Source organism: Numida meleagris, chromosome 1 (genome assembly GCF_002078875.1).
Source record: "Numida meleagris isolate 19003 breed g44 Domestic line chromosome 1, NumMel1.0, whole genome shotgun sequence".
NCBI classification, from domain to species: Eukaryota; Metazoa; Chordata; class Aves; order Galliformes; family Numididae; genus Numida; species Numida meleagris.
The window spans coordinates 143,522,660-143,537,593 of NC_034409.1; the positions used below are offsets into that span (position 1 = coordinate 143,522,660).

At 39.6% G+C, this 14,934-nt stretch overlaps 1 protein-coding gene across 1 annotated transcript in view; it reads right to left on the minus strand.

The window, feature by feature from the left end:
• Window positions 1-14,934, minus strand: part of HS6ST3 (heparan sulfate 6-O-sulfotransferase 3) — a 297,613-nt gene that overhangs the window by 244,040 nt on the left and 38,639 nt on the right. The gene's annotated exons all lie outside the window — the stretch shown is intronic.

Consider the following 14,934-nt stretch of genomic DNA (forward strand, 5'->3'; position numbering starts at 1 on the left):
GAAGTGAAGAAGAAATTGGCTATTCCCGATTTTCATTTCTGGGGTTAATGTTAGCAGCTTAGGCAGGGAGTACTGCAGAACCCTGAGCTCATTTACTTCAGACCCCTTCTCCAGACTGCCAAGCTCCTTTGAAATTCTAAATACATCCCAGAAGAAGCTCACTACTGTCACAAATATCCATAGCACTCCAATACTACCTCCTGCAGTCTTCAGGCAGACGAGCCTCAGGACTCCCTTCTATACAGTAATTCCTTTCAAAAGTGGAATGCCGAAAACTGTGCTCGATACAGTTTGCAAAACAATTTTGGGCCTGGATTGCATTCCTCTCCTCTAAGCTATTCTTTCAATGCTTCTCCTATGAATATTCCATTTCAACAGCTTACAAGAGCTAATGCGGATGACATAGAATGTTTATTTTCATAGACTCCTCAAATTTTGGTAAGCAAAAGTCAGGAGACTCAAATCTCACCTTTGAAATTGAATCCCATCCCTCACTGAGCTCATCTTTAAAGAGGAAACGTTACCTTATTTAGAATTACCTTATTCAGAACGGCTACGCTCTTCTTTCTTCTGTTAGCTGGAGTTTTATTAGACTTAACCACACAGACTCCTCCAGCTGATCCTACCTGCTTTTTAAAACTCCAGTTCTGACTTACCAAGGCAGCTGCAGGGCCTTAAACACTTGTGCCTCAAGACGTGAAAGTCAGGTCACAGGTTATGTTCTTACAATACTGTTCAGAAGGTTTTGAGCAAAAAGCACATAGCATCAGCACATTTAGAAGAGGATTTTAAACAGGTTTCATTTTAAAGAAACATGGTTACTATAGCCTTCATTCACACTCTAGAAAAAGTACTCTTCATTATAAAATAAATCAATGTGTTGCTGCTTGAATTTTAAATGGTTTTGCTGTTTTACTAGTACTTTCTCAAAACATTAAAGACTTTGTTTGACTTCAGTTGATCCTCAGGTCATTTAAATCCAAAGCCTGGAAGATAAACAGATACTTAGCTGCTAGTGCCATCAAAAGCCATGAAGGTGACTAAATACATCTGGAAATCTGAGCCTAGGTCTCTCATTCTCAGATCTCCACCTGCACAACTGCGACAGTTTTTCCTTGCTACTTCCCATCATGTAACAGCAAATATATCTAAGGCTTGCAACTAGTCAGATAAGATTATAGACTATTTAATCACCTGCATCATTTGGAATTTTTTATTTTCTTTTAGTAATATCTTAAAATGTTTGAGCTTCCTCTAACACTACATTTTTATGTAATGCAAGAGAGATACACGCTCCCATTTCTGAAAGCATTGCTTTTAACGCTTGCACAAGCGCAGCAGGAACAACAGTAATCAATTTGATTTGGCCTTATGAAACAAGTGTCATTTTGATAAATGATCCTAATTAAGCTGATATTTCAGGTATAAAGAGTATTGAGTTAATGCGTTGGCACCTCTCTAGTTATAGTCAGACAAGTACAGATGTTGCAATAAAGCAGCAGTAGTACATTATTAACACTGCAAGTCACTCAGTTTGCATTCACTAGTTTGATCAAAGCCACACAACTCAGCAACTGAAAGAAAATGCTGATTTTAAGTTTTAATTATTCAGCAACATACACAAGTAGTAGCTCCAGGAAGTTTGAAAGCTATAGGTCATTCCTTGATGATCCATACCCAGCATGGAAATGATTAATTAGCCCAGCAGCAGCACACTACTTAGGGCAGAGAGTCACATTTGTTTAGAAAACCTTGCTCAAACAGCAAAAGACAAAACCCGTGTTTCTTCTCTTTTACATAAATCTAATTACAGGATGTCCTGTTAAGGCTAAAAGACATCATACATTTACATAAATCTAATTACAAGATGTCTTGTTAAGTCTAAAAGACATTATACACTTCTATGGAGTGCTTTCGTACGCTGTGGAAGAGTCTTTGATACAGGGCATATGGTTGCCAAATACAGATTTGTTTTATATTTAGCAATGGTGGCAGGTAAAATAACATACTAACCATTTGCTCCAAAGTCAAACTGCTCTAACATTTTCCTCATTTTTCTACAGAGGTTTTTTTTTTTTTTTTTTTGAGCCCTAAACTAATTTATTGCACTTAGCAATTTATAGAGACTTGCAGCTATATTCACTATTAAAATACAACTTTCTTCTAGCGAGGCAGCTGCTTTCTTATCCTGCTTTCCTGTTACAACTACTACAGAAGAGCATTTGTTTGAAGCTTAGGCACCACTAAAAGCAATTACAACATAGTCAGGTAAGTAACAACAAACATTGCTGGGACATTGCAAGCAGTTCTGTCCCTGAACATTGCTGGCACTTCAGCTGAAGCTTGAGCTAACTTCAGCGATAACTTGGTTTCCTCTAAACATCAAAGGGCTACACACAATAATAAGCTCTAGAAACAACAATAAGCTCTTAGCTGCTGTGCAGCAGGCAGCAGTGTATCCTGAAAGCTCCTTCCAACTCTCAAAATACATCTCCTTGGAAACACCTCCAGAACTGTAGAGAGTGAAGGGGGCAAAGCACACTCTTCCTGCAACAAGTTTCAAAAGCATTTCAAGAAGCCTGCCACAGCTACTCAAAATCTGGGCCTTTAGAAACTGCTTTCCCTGAGTTCTGTGTGCTGTAAACAAGCACAGGCTGAAAATAAGTTCTGATGTTTCATGTATCCAATTACACGTCTCCCTGGGGGTTTTATCTTGCAAGACAGCCAAGAGGAATGCTTACTGCATTACCTTCTGAAAAGTTCCCTCTGGAGTAAGAAAGATCCTGTTCTTGATATGCCCCAGTCAAAAGTCAGGGTATTCTCCTCCAGGTGTTTACCCCACAGAGGTATCTCGGTATTACATCAGCCTGCTTTCACATTGCAGACCACGAAGTAGGAATCAGTTCCCACAGTTGCAGTATCTTTCAGGCTGACACGTTAACTACAACAGTCTGTAGTGGTACATAAATTTAAGGCAACTGGCAGAGGTGACTCCTGAACTGCTCTCCATCATCTTTGAAAGGTCTTGGTGAACAAGACAGCTGCCTGAAGACTGGAGGATAGTCAATGTCACTCCCGACTTCAAAAAGGGCAAGAAGGAGGAGCCAAGAAACTACAGGCCAGTCAGCCTCACCTCCATCCCTGAAAAGGTGATGGAACACCTTGTTCTGGGTGCCATCTCTATGCAATTGAAAGAGAAGAAGGTTATCAGAAGTAGTCAAAATGAAATCATGCTTGACCAAGCTGGTAGCTTTCTATGATGTAATGATGTCATGGTTTTATGACTTTTGGTTATCAGTATTCCACATCATAACATCATGTAGTGCACTGGGAGTTAAAGAGTTAATGGTCCAGTTCCATGGATCGTGGATAGTTCTGGGTACCTGGTTCTCAAAAGAGAAGAACAAGTACACTTCTGAGAGGACTTTACTGTTCTGTTACCACTTTCTGGTCAGAGGAGAAGATAAAAACTGTTCGCATATCACGAGACCCCCTTTTTCACTCCTGTTCGTCCTGGCAGCGTCTTGCTCCCTAGCCATCTCACCATTGGCATTAGAGTAAGGCCTCGTTTCATTTTTTTGGACACTCTCTCTCACTGTATTGGATTTATTAGCTTAAATTGTAATTATATTGTATTATAGTGTGTTATTTTGCATTCTGGTATCTTATTTAGTAAATTAGTTTGTTTCTCCCCAGATTGTTTTGTTTTTAGGCCCATCTCCTTACCCGTTTTCCCTTTCCCAGGGCATGGGTCCGTGGGTCCCTCTGCCCCATTAGTCACAGAACTGGGCCAAACCTGCCCATAAACCATTGACAAATGACTGGCTGGGTAGATGCAGGGAGAACAGTGGATGTTGTGTACCTTGACTTCATCAAGGTGTTTGACAGTCTCCCATAGCATCCTTGTTATGAAACTTAGAAAGCGTGGGATGAGTGGACAGAGAGGTTGATTGAGAACTGGCTGACTGGCGGAGCTCAGAGGGTCGTCAGCAGCAGCACAGAGTCTGTTTTGAGGCCTGTAACTAGCCACGCTCCCCAGGGGTTGGTGTTGCACTTGGTCTTGTTCAACATCTTCATCAATGACCTGGATGAAGGGATAGAGTCCACCTTCACCAAGTTTCCTGATGATAGAAAGCTAGGAGGAGTGGCTGACACACTGGAAAGCTGTGCCACCATTCATAAGAATGGTCTGTCCATAAGACCTGGACAGACTGAAGAGTTTGGTGGAGGGGAACCAATAGTATCCTGGGGTGCATTAAAAAGAGTTACATGTGCATAGATATAAAAAAGAGCGTAGATGTGTACTCTAAAAATAGTTAGATACAAAAATATCTATTGCAATCATCATCCGGGGAATGAGGAAGAACACACATATTGTCACATTTATCACTGAATCAAAAGATGAAAAAGATACACAGAAAATCTTAATTGCAATAATAAGCGCTTGCAGGAAAATAGCGTGCAGGCAGCCAGTCTACACGTTCAGCCAGTTGCTGCAGCACTGAACATATCCTTCAACTTCAAAGCATATTTCTTCTAGTAGATACTAGTATCTGACAACTCTGCTTGGGTCTGAAAACTTCTAATCAGGATGTCAACAACAGCAGCAAGTAACTAAATGAGAAGGATACAACTGCATGGTGCTCTTTCTCTCACTATAAAAGCCTTTCTGACTTGTCATTTTGCATATATGGGACAAATACAAATGCCAGACAAGAACCAGAAGCCTATGATATTGCTCATACCATTTGGGGAACTTTTTTTCATACTTCAAAATGAAATTGAGTTTTCATTTTCTGCAGTTTTATCAAAAAGGTAGACTAAGATTGCCATGAAATTTTGGTGGATGGGTGAGGAACATTAAGAATCAAAGATCTGTAATCCTTCACCACAGATGTTCTAGACCTTGAATGGCAGACAAATAGGTTTGAATGCTTTCAGGTTGTTAAGCACCAGTATGAGAGCCAAAGAGATTGATTCATGTGCAAGAATATAAGCAGCTCTGGCAAATGACGTCAGGTGTTCGGGACACTGGTACCCACACTTGAAAGAATTTTTCATGCTTACACTTGCCATCAGATAGGGAACTGCAGGGAAATACAAAAGAGAAGGCTTCCAGAACACCCATTTCTAGATAGTTTAACAGCACCAAAATGTTGCAAGCAACAGCAACAGCATAGCTGACCTCATCTATAATAATGATAAATGAAAGGATTTAAAAGAGCTTGATTTATAAAGATGACTATGGAATCTCAGCAAAAACGATGAGTTCCTCCTAATATTAGGAAAAATGTGTTTTATCCTAGCTGTGAAGAAAAAATACCTTCAGATAACTGATGTTTTCTATGCATCAAGGATGTTTCCTGCTGTGTTTCCTGGAGGGACTGGTACTGGTTACATGGTTCCTTCCTGCAAGAAGGAATCACTAAATACCAGGTTTTAGCAGGTAGCACCACTGGTGATACAAAGAATTAAAGCATTAGCACCACCAACTGCACCATACAGTTGATGCTATCTGCAAATATAACTTGAAGGAACCATATCATTCACAGGTAGAAGCTGAATATGGAGACTATGTTAACACTACAAATAAGAAGAGACTTCCAATTGTTTACCCTCGGTAGAACATTTTCACTTCCTAGACCAGCATCTGGTTACACACCCATCCAGACACACAGCTTCACCTAGCCCTGATGTAGGTTGTGCCAGTCTGCAGTGCTGAAATAGCACCCTGCAGAAAGGTGACAAGAGTGGAAAATCTCTGATCAAAGGCATGGATCTTTTACTGACCCTGACACTGCTGTCAGTTTTGCAGATGCCAGCTTGCTAAAACCTCAGATGAAAAGTATTCTCCAAAAAAAAAAAAAAAAAAAAAAACTGAACCATCTAAGGTAGAGTTAAAACTTGTTCTTGTGGACTATGAGAAAATGCAGCTGCTGACAAACATCTTTGAATTTCCCATCTCCACTGAAAGACACAGAGTCCAATGGGGAAAATGCATTATAGCAGAACATGCAGCTGTCTGTGGCTGCCTCTAATGGCCTTAAAACAGTGTCTAAGGGACAAGAAGCACTGAAGTGTCCAAGGCTTTACTTTGGTGACAACCTGGCTAACACCTTATTAGAGAGGGAAGGGAATGTAGCTTCCACTCTTTAAAAAATATAGAGAAAGATAGAAAAAAAAGTTCAAATAATACACGGGAGAAAGGAAAAAAGAGGGGTACATCCTAACATGATTCTAGCAGTAAAGCTCCTGAAGACCAGAGAAAGCAGAACAAAATGCAATTTGTAAGGGAAACAGAAAGTAGAGTTGTTTCATTTATTGAAAAATAAAATTTACTACAGTTGTGAAGATACAGGAAGAGAGTTTGACATTTGCAATCAAGAAGAAAAACCAACACTGCACTAAGTACTCTGAGCAGTTTCTAAAGAATGAGGTATTACTACCACTAGACTTCATCTTTACAAAATTTCTCTTGAATTTTTTCCCACCACAGATTGCCAAATACTCCCGAATTAGTGACTCAGAAGCAAGAATGCATACAGGTTGCAACTCACTTCACTGCACCATCTTGTGGTTAATAGCAGCAGCCACAGAAAGAATGATCCACAGCAGTGCTGCCAGGGATTGACAAAACTCCTGCCCTGCCCCATGCTTTTGGGATTCAAACCAAAGCAAAACTTGCCGTGGAAAGACATCGGTCTTACTGTCTCAGTAAGGTTTCAACACAGGGCAGAAAACTGCAGCTTCTCAGCTACTGAGCATTTATTTGCAGATGTAGCAAGTTTTAAATGTCCACTATAATAGAGCCTTGTCATCTTGTTTCTTTAACTGTGCATTTTCCCCTCCCCTTTGTCCCAGACTCCCTAAAGACAGCAGGTGTTACAGCAGAAGCCATACCTGACCAAGCTCTGCCACACAAGGTTATAAGTTGAACTAAGGCCCCAGCTGGAGTACCATGTCCAAGTCTGGGGCCCCCTATACAGGGAAGATGTGAAGCTTTTGGAGAGGGTCCAGAGGAAGCCCACGAAGATGACACAAGAGCTGGAGCACCTCTCCAGTGAAGATACACTGAAGGAACCAGGCTTGTTCAGCCTGGAGTAGAGATGGCTGTGGGGAAACCTCATTGAGACCTTCCAATATTTAAAGGGACTTTATAAATGTGAGGGAAATCAACTTTTTACATGGGTAGACAGTAACAAGACAAGGAGAAATGGTTTTAAACTAAAGGAGGGGAGATTCTGACTAGATGTTGGGGAAGTTTTTTACTGAGAGTGGTGAGGTGCTGGCACAGGCTGCCCAGAGAGGTTGTAGATGCCGCATCCCTGGAGGTGTTTAAGGCCAGGATGGATGGGGCTTAGGCAATCTGATCTAGTACTTGATCTCGCGGCCGGTAACCCTGCCTGTGGCAGGTTGGAACTTGATGATCCTTGAGGTCCCTTCCAACCCAAGCCACTCTTTGTTTCTAAGTGGCATGTGATATTGCAGAGGGTTATTCCACCTTACACAGAAACCCAGTTCTGAGCTGTCAGAGCAGAGGTACTAGTGGAAGAAACCCAATGCACAGTGGCTCCTTGAATATTCACTTAGAAAACTACCTGGTGTTTGCAAATGACCACAGGCCATGGCTAACGCCAGCAATAATTCCCTTTGAGAAACTCTTGTGAGTGCACAGGAGGCAAGGGCAATTTTCACACAGGTATTAAATCAGCATAAACACTGCTTATAAATCAGTCCAGATTTGTTTGTCTGCCAGCATTCTTAGGCCATACTGAAGGAAAACAAGCAACCAGCTCTCTCCCTCACATACTTTTAAGTATATTAATGCTGTTTTGGAGATTTGTGGTTGTGCTAAAAATGCATACAGCTACTTTGCTATGCAGGGTGTTCACAGGGAGGGAAACTCATAAACACTTCCCTAGATCAATCGATACATTCACAGAAAGATGAGCATTTAATGACTATTAATGAACATCCAAATAGCTAATATTTGGAAGGCATTTAGGTAACTAAACGATAAAAATCTGCCACAGAGTTTAATATTTTTCAATAAAATCACTTTTTCAAAACTTTACAAAATATCAATAAGATATTAGCTTCTCAGGAGTACAGAGCTATTAAGTCATTCTGATTACTGAATTTAATACATTCTCATAACCTCGAAAACCATTAGCCACTAAAATATTTACGCACAAGCTGTTATAAAAGCCACTTCACTAAAACTAGATCATTTTACTCTTTAACAATGACAAATGAAGCAGATATCAGTATAAATGAAGAAAACAGCTTAAAAGATCACTGAGGGGAAAAGGAGGGAAAATCCTCACTACTGATGATATAAATGAAGACCCCTTAATAGCCTAAGTTTTAAATGGCGTAATTACTCATGCAAAAGTTACTAACACAGTAAATCTGTATAAATAACTTTAAGTGTTCTAGTGCTGATTCAGTAACACTTAGAGCCATCAACGCAGTTACTAGCTGTTACACTTAAATAATGAGCTCTCATCTAAGCAACAAGTACAAACGAAAGAAAAACACTCAATCTTAAACTAGGCAGATTTTTTCCTCCTTAACCACACTGGCCAATTAACAAATACTGTTTCAACAAGGTATTGCTGCCTTGCAAAAATGGTGATACCTCTTGGTCAGTCTATATGCCTCGCAACTAATTCTTATCCCATAGGCAATCTGCATTTACTTTACCTGCAATACCCAAACCACTAAATTGAAACCTTTCATTGCTCCGTTGTGTTTATGCCCCGCATAAGATGAAGAGCATGGAGCTTGTTCAGAAACACTGGTGTTTCCTTTCCAGCCATGAACTTCAAAAGCACCGGCACAAGCCACCGCTCAGTTCCACATCAAAGGCACATAGCTGCTTCCTACAACAACAGTACATATACTCTGGCAGACAGTCATTAAGCAAAAATTTTCCATTGCTACTCCATGATAACCTCCTTTGCTTCACAGAACAAGTCTACATCTTAGATATTTCTTCCTGGATTTTACAACAGCATCCTTGAAGATGTATTAAAATGCCTGAACTGTCCAAAAGTCCACATAAAGCAAAGAGGAATAAACTAATTCCACATTTGTTTAAAATATTGGTTTTAACTAACTGATCTGAAATGACATTCAAAATGATTAAAGCATATGCTAGAATCAAACATAATCAAAATCTGTTTTTAGAAAGCTTAAGCAATGTATTAAAAGGTAGTACACGTCTTCTACTGTAACTGTGAAGTTGCATCTGTATCTAACACATGAGGAACTACAAATTCACAAAGCGGTAACACAGTTCTGCCTGTAGCATCCTATCCTGCAGGAAGAAAGGAGCATTCTTTTTCCTTTCTATTTTATTCAAATAGTTCCACTCATTTCCTAGCTCCTTCATAATTAAGAATCTGACTGGGAGTTGAAGCGTCAGGGAAACTTTAAACACTTTCACATGAAGAATGAATATCTCAAGGCGGACATGACAAAACCAAACGCATATACACACACACAGTAACTAAGTACAAGAACATGTAAGAAAATATACACACACTCTAAAAGGATAACTAAGTACAAGAACATATAAGAGAAGAAATAGATTATTTTCGTAAGTCTAACATGGCAAAGAACAAAGCATTTAAAAACAATGCACTTGTAGCTTATTGTGGGACAAAAAAAAGAGGAGGAATGCATACACGACAGACACTAAAGATACACAGAAATGCACCCTACTTGTTAACTTTTTCCACAGAGGTAAATGAACGAGGGCTTGGTTTCATTCATTAATAAAAAGCATATGTACAGTTTTACATCTCAACATATTTCTATTTAATTTTACACCACCACTTTGATGAGCGCTGCATATATTTTGTATCCAAGTGAACAGCACAGTTAATAAGACAAAGTAATTTTACAGCAGCTTCTCAATTTAATCAATCCCCAGCAGGTTCCAATATGGATGTAAAGATAAGATTTGTAACTTTGCCTGCTACCTCTGAAATACAATTAAAACCTCCTTTGCTGAAAAGCTCTTTGTGACATACATGCAACCCAGGATCTGATGGACACACAATTAAATAAAATAGGCTTTCAGAATAGTAGAAAAGCTCCAAATGTTGTGAAATGCATTTAACATAAAAATAGCTTTCCAAAAAATCAAATATTGTGAAGGCATTTTCAATCAAACATCAAAAAGAACATCTGAACATCAGATGAACATTCCAGCAACTGGAAGCCCTTTTGCTCAAGTAAGTGGCACTATCACCCCTCTTTCTGGCTCACTCTTGTCAGCTATTGGTAAATAATCTCTAACACGGTCTAACAAATACTTTGCCTCATACTTCCAGGATTTGAATTAGGAAGAAGAACATTTGCATACATCTTTGGAGAACTGTTGGGAAAAAAAAAATGTGGACCTAGGCATCTCAAATAGGCCATTAGAACTACGTAGGTCACTCTGAAAGTAATGTCACCTATTTATTTCTATGGAAACTACAACAGATACAGAGAGTACAGTAACACTACTTGATAGAGCAAATTCTCAGATACAGAACACTATTTTTCAACACGCCACCATTAGCTCTGCATTTTCACCAGCAATGAACAAGAGCCTGCATGCCACAGTCATCAAAATCTGCATTTTTTTAATTGAACTTAAACCACAAACAATTTCAGGATTGTTATGGTTTATGACATAATTTTCATTACCAAAAGAATTAGACTTGGATTTCTATTTTATTATTATTTTCATACTTCATCTTCTTTGAATTTGGATTATTTATCCTATACACAGGACATACAAAGGTCAACATTAAACACATGAAAATGCATTTTGGTGAGTAGTGTCCACAAAAGTATTATGAAAATAGAAGCCAGTATGCACACTATACCACAATTCCTGTTAATCCTAAGTGTCTTCAAAAAGCAACTATCAAGACAAATGATTTCCAAATGTATGAGATATTCCTATGCCTTAATTCTTTCTGACAGTACTGAAGGCTCCTTGGAGTGAAAATTTAAGCTTTCTATATGCCATTAAAGATTATAAATTCATAGTAAAACTGAATGAAACTGAATGATGTTTGCAGTTTAAAACAAACATCTAATAAAACAAAAAGAATAGACTGAAGAGTAATAGGGAATGAACATATACGTTCACGTGTACACATACACACTACATAGTACTTATACTGCATACAGTAAACCTGTAAAAACCCTGACATCACAGTTATCTCAAAGAAATACGTGCAGAAGATCTAATACAGAGAGACTGAAAAAAAAATTAGAACAGTTTCCATAAAAGAGGAATCAAAGCAAACAAGAACAATCCACTATCTTATTAAGAAGTTAAAAGCCTCTGTGGTGTATGTATAGATAGTTAATAGGTACCCATCTGTTCTCCACACAGAACAGGACAGTTGGTAAATTAAATGAATAAAAAGTCAACAAAATAAGTGGTAATAGTGAAAACCATTATGTGCTATGTAAGACCTCTGAAACGATTGCCAAAGCTGGTCAATGTCGAAACTCAGAAGGCACTGACGTTAATGGATTTGTCACAATTAATAAAATCTAGGTGCCCAACTGCTTCTGGCAAAACAGAATTGAGGAAGAGAGATCATAATAACACTCCATACTGACCCCACAGACATTTTTTAAAATTTTTTCTTCGTTTTCTCATAAAGGTCTGGCAGTGACGATAGCTAGCAGTCATCCAGACAGGCTAGAAGATTTCATGCAGCATGGCAAACCTTATTTTCCACTAAGCTTTCCAACATGTTAGAAAGAATCTTACTAGCAATGACGTAATTTCCAAAGATATATAAACTAAGTTACATATGTGACAATAAATAGGCTCTCAAATTAGAAATGCATCACTAAAAATGTAAGTCTGCTTTGCACATCACTGAATCACAGTATAATTTAGGTGGGATGGGACCTCTGGAGGTCACCTAGTTCAAACACCTGCTCAAAGCCAGTCTGATGAGATGGCTGGGGACTGTGTCATCTGCTCTGAGACGAGGCTTCCCTATCCACCCCTGAAGACCCTGTGGGCAACATGAGGTCTGAGGCCACCTCAGCACTTGATTGACCCAGGACCAAGGCCTGTTCCCCCATCCCAACCATCCCAAGGCCAGGTCTTGCCAACCACCCAGGGGCTACATCAACCTACACACCCCATACACCCAACCCCACCAGCTGCTCCGTGTCCCAGGCCTCCCAAACACTGCTTTTCTATCTCTCCACACTATGAGACCACCAAAAAGCTTTGCCATTCACTTCACTTTCACCCACCAGGGCCAACGGTCCCATGCTGCTTAGCACTACTTATGGAGACAGGGCAGAGGTGAAATGTATTCACTAATAATGGATAGACAGGAGGGTCTGAACACGGTGAGCAGGAAGATCCTACCTTTTCTGACACACATGAAAAGAGAGGCTTATTTGATGTCTCTCTTAAGGGTTGCCTCAAGACAGTATGGCTTTCTATTTCAAATATCAACTGCATTTAGACTTCAGTCTGGTAAGCTTCTTAGATTCTGTGTCTGGGTGGTAGGATTGGGTGGGTGGGGGAGATATATGAGACAGAAGAAGCAGTAAGCAATGGGATTAAAACAGAAAATAAGGGTGAGGTAGGAACATGACACAGAAAAACAGAAGACAATAAGAATAGTGACACAGAAAACCAAAGAATCAATTCTAGGAACTGCAACCAGGAAAAAAATAAAGGGACATAAAAAAAGGAACAGAATTAAAAAAGAAGAAGAAGAAGAAATAGAAAGAGCAAAATCATAAAGTAATATGAAGCATAAAGTAAATTAGACATTTTTCCAGTATCAGTGCTGATTTACAATGTCACTCATAAAGCAATGTTCCAAAACCAATTTAATCTTTATATTCTCTGGAGTAAAGGAATATAGCCTTCACTTTTTTTCCTTGATATTGAGTCATTTCTTCGTGGTCAGCAACATTCAAGAATGAGAGTTTTCTAATGCTTTTTGACTCCTTAGAACTGTATTCCTGGTTTTCCAATATGCATGCTTCTCCCCTACTCAAAAATATCACCTGTGAAAACTGGTGAGTCTGAACTGCAGTTTGTGATGGAAAATGCTAAGACTCAAGAGGCGCAATTTGGTATCAAATTTGATCTCAGTGTGATCTGAAGTTGAAAGTGTGTAGGATATTTCTACAGCTAACAAGCTCAACTGATTCTAACCCATGGCACTAATCAAGGAGGTAGAAGATGGAGCTGCTCCAGCCCTCCTAGCCCCAGTTGTTATCCTCACAGTATTTTCCATCCTTTATATGTAACTGCATGCACAAAAAAATTTAAGTGAGATAGATAGTTCTCCAATTCATTTCACAGCAATGCAAGCTTTGGGAAGTTGACAGTAGAGAGAGGGAGAGAAATGAGCATTGGCATAGGACGTGAAATGAGAGTGAGGAGCACGGGACGACTTTCTGAGGAAATGCTACTTTATCCTGGCTTGAAGTCTTCTGCTGTGGTTTCATAACCATTTTAAATCAGCTCACAGGACTACTATCTACATGAACACCTACAAGTCCTCCAAGACAGTAAAGCTATAATCATGTTTTACCACAGCACATCCCCTATTTAAAGATAAAATGGTAAATAAGACATCTTGTACCATATACCCAGTCCCATAACAACCCGTTCCTTGGTTTTAAAAATAGAAGAGATTTTCTGTGCATAATCACATTTCCAGAAACAGCTCTGAATAACTGAATGTGTGCTGGAAGTGAAAGCTTCTGTTTCTACAGGAGCCATGTGCATGGACAGCCAAACTCCCAGACTGGAAAGAGGAGAGAGAACTTGGATAAACCAAACCCACACAGAACATAAGAACTACATAAATTAGGCATAGTGGGTTACGCATATTAGGCAGTTAAAAGTATAGTGGAGAAGATAAGTGTCAGTGATGCTGCCCACCAAGAAGCACAGCAATTTTCAAGCCAGTATTAACACAGATTTTTCACCTAGATTGAGAAGCACCATTCTGGACTAGTAAGCCCTACCAGGTCTGGTTTGTACAGAAGCTGTGCTACAAGTACTCCTTCTGCATCACTTGCTATTCTGAAGCTGGCAAAGTTTAAGTTTTAGGGAAGCATCTACGATACCATGCCTTGGTCTCAGCAAAGTCAAGAACACATTGACCTGAGAAAGCAAACGACATGCTTGCAAGTGCCAGTCAGTACTTAAAATGCTTTGCTGCAGTGTAAAATCTAATCCTCCTACAGTCATCAAAAGCAACCACAGCTGTATAGCAACCAAGCAGTTGTATTGGTCCCACAATCAGCTGCAAGTTACTCAAACTCTTCATATTGCCATAAAGCAGATCCCTGCTGCTGTCCCTCCACCCACGCTATATGGCTAAGGAGTTTGAACAAAGTACTGGCTTTTCCTTTCCACATCACCACTGCCTTCTGGGCATGCAAAAGATACACTGTTTTTCCTGCAGGCTGTCACCACTACAGGCTACCAGAACAAGAGGGAAGATAGCAGATATGGTTTCAATCACATTCACTGCATTGATCAACCAGCCCATCAAAATTTCTTACAACAAGAGGTAAGCACAATGAAACTACAGCATTGCAACAGTTTTATTCAATCCTTGTACCCCAGTGCATGAAAGCACTGCTGGATAAAACTACAAAAGCTTCTCCTGTGATGTGTGGTTCACTACAGAACAAGTCAAACAATTAGATCTTTTCAAAGACTCCAGTAACAGCATGTTATGGTTTTGTGATTTTTTTTGTTGTCGGTATTCCACATCATTACATCATGTAAGGTACGGGCAGTTAAAGGGTTAATTCCCCGGTTACTGTAAACTGCCTTTTTTGGTGTGGCCCTCTGAGGGGGAGGGGAGGAGGTGCACTCCCCAGGGGTCTTTGCGGGAGAGGGGGTGGTGAAGCCAC